The following is a 2,384-nucleotide window of genomic DNA, read 5'->3' as shown; positions in this document are numbered from 1 at the left end:
TGTAAAAATTAAAAACACATGGAGGCTAAACAATATGCTACTAAACAACCAATGGATCACTGAAGAAATTAAAAAATACCTAGAGACAAATGAAAATGAAAGCACAATGATCCAAAACTTATGGGATGCAGCAAAAGCAGTTCTAAGAGGGACGTTTATAGCAATAAAATCTTACCTCAGGAAACAAGTAATGAACTAAAGAATGAACTGAGTGAATTACAGAAAGTTAGATGAAATGAAATGTCAGAGGATTATGTCCCAGATGAAGGAACAAGATAAAACCCCAGAAAAACAACTAAATGAAGTGGAGATAGGCAACCGTCCAGAAAAAGAGTTCAGAATAATGATAGTGAAGATGATCCAGGGTCTCAGAAAAAGAATGGAGGCAAAGACTGAGAAGATGCAAGAAATGTTTAACAAAGATCTAGAAGAACTAAAGAACAAACAGAGATTAACAATACAATCACTGAAATGAAAAATACACTATAAGGAATCAACAGCAGAATAAATAAGGCAGAAAAATGGATACGTGACCTGGAAGACAGAATAGTGGAAATCACTGCCGTGGAATAGAATAAAGAAAAAAGAATGAAAAGAAATGAAGACAGCCTAAGAGACCTCTGGGACAACATTAAATAAACCAACATTCACATTATAGGGGTCCCAGAAGGAGAAGAGAGAGAGAAAGGACTTGAGAAAATATTTGAAGAGATAATAGCTGAAAACTTCCCTAGCATGGGAAAGGAAACAGTCAACCAAGTTCAGGAAGGGCAGAGAGTCCCAGGCAGGATAAACCCAAGGAGGAACACACTGAGACACATAGTAAAAAAATTGACAAAAATTGAAGACAAAAAAATATTAAAAGCAACAAGGGAAATATAACAAATAACATACAAGGGAATCCCCATAAGATTATCAGCTGATTTCTCAGCAGAAACTCTGCAAGCCAGAAGGGAGTGGCAAGGAAATATTTAAAGTGATGAAAAAGAAGAACCTACAACCAAGAATACTCTACCCAGCAAGTCTCTCATTCAGATATGATGGAGAAATCAAAAGCTTTACAGACAAGCAAAAGCTAAGAGAATTCAGCACCACCAGACCAGCTTTGCAACAAATGCTAAAGGAACTCCTCTAGGTGGGAAAGAGACTAGCAACTAAAAAAACACCTTGTACATATATACACTGTTATAGCAAAACCTCATGGGAACAGTAAGCCCAAAAACTACAACAGATACACACATGAAAAAGACAAGGCAACCCAAACACAACACTACAGATGTTCATCAGACTACAAGAGAAGAGAACAAAAGAGGAAGGGAAGAAAAAAGACCTACAAAAACAAACACAAAACAATTAAGAAAATGGCCATAGGAATACATATATCGATAATTACCTTAAATGTAAATACAAAACAATTAAGAAAATGGCCATAGGAATACATATATCGATAATTACCTTAAATGTAAATGGATTAAATGCACCAACCAAAAGACACAGACTGGCTGAGTGGATACGAAAGCAAGACCCGTGTATATGCTGTCTAACACAGACCCACCTCAGATCTAGGAACACATACAGGCTGAAAGTGAGGGGATGGAAGAAGGTATTCCACACAAATGGAAATCAAAAGAAAGCTGGAGTAGCAATACTCATATAAGACAAAATAGACTTTAAAATAAAGACTGTTATAAAAAACAAAGAAGGACACTACATAATGATCAAGTGATCAATCCAAGAAGAAGACATAACAATTATAAATATATATGCACCCAACATAGGAGCACCTGAATACATAAGGCAGATACTAACAGCCATAAAGGGAGAAATTGACAGTAACACAATAATAGTGGGGCACTTTAAGAAGCCATTTTTATCAATGGAAAGATCATCCAGACAGAAAATCAATAAGGAAACACAGGCCTTAGGTGACACATTAGACCAGATGGACTTAATTGATAGAACATTCCATCCCAAAGCAGCAGAATACATATTCTTCTTAAGTGCACATGGAACATTCTCCAGGATTGACCATATGCCGGGCCACAAGACAAACTTTAAATTTAAGAAAGCTGAAATCATATCAAGCATTTCTTCCGATCACAACACTATGAGATTACAAATAAACTACAAGAAAAAAAAACTATTAAAAACACATGGAGGCTAAACAATATGCTACTAAACAACCAATGGATCACTGAAGAAATTAAAAAATACCTAGAGACAAATGAAAATGAAAGCACAATGATCCAAAACTTATGGGATGCAGCAAAAGCAGTTCTAAGAGGGACGTTTATAGCAATAAAATCTTACCTCAGGAAACAAGAAAAATCTCAAATAAACAACCTAAGCTTACACCTAAAGAAACTAGAGAAAGAAGAACAAAC

Source organism: Neophocaena asiaeorientalis, unplaced genomic scaffold, assembly GCF_003031525.2.
Source record: "Neophocaena asiaeorientalis asiaeorientalis breed wild unplaced genomic scaffold, Neophocaena_asiaeorientalis_V1.1 scaffold671, whole genome shotgun sequence".
NCBI classification, from domain to species: Eukaryota; Metazoa; Chordata; class Mammalia; order Artiodactyla; family Phocoenidae; genus Neophocaena; species Neophocaena asiaeorientalis.
The sequence above is the reverse complement of the archived record's forward strand: the minus strand, read 5'-3'. Positions refer to the sequence as shown.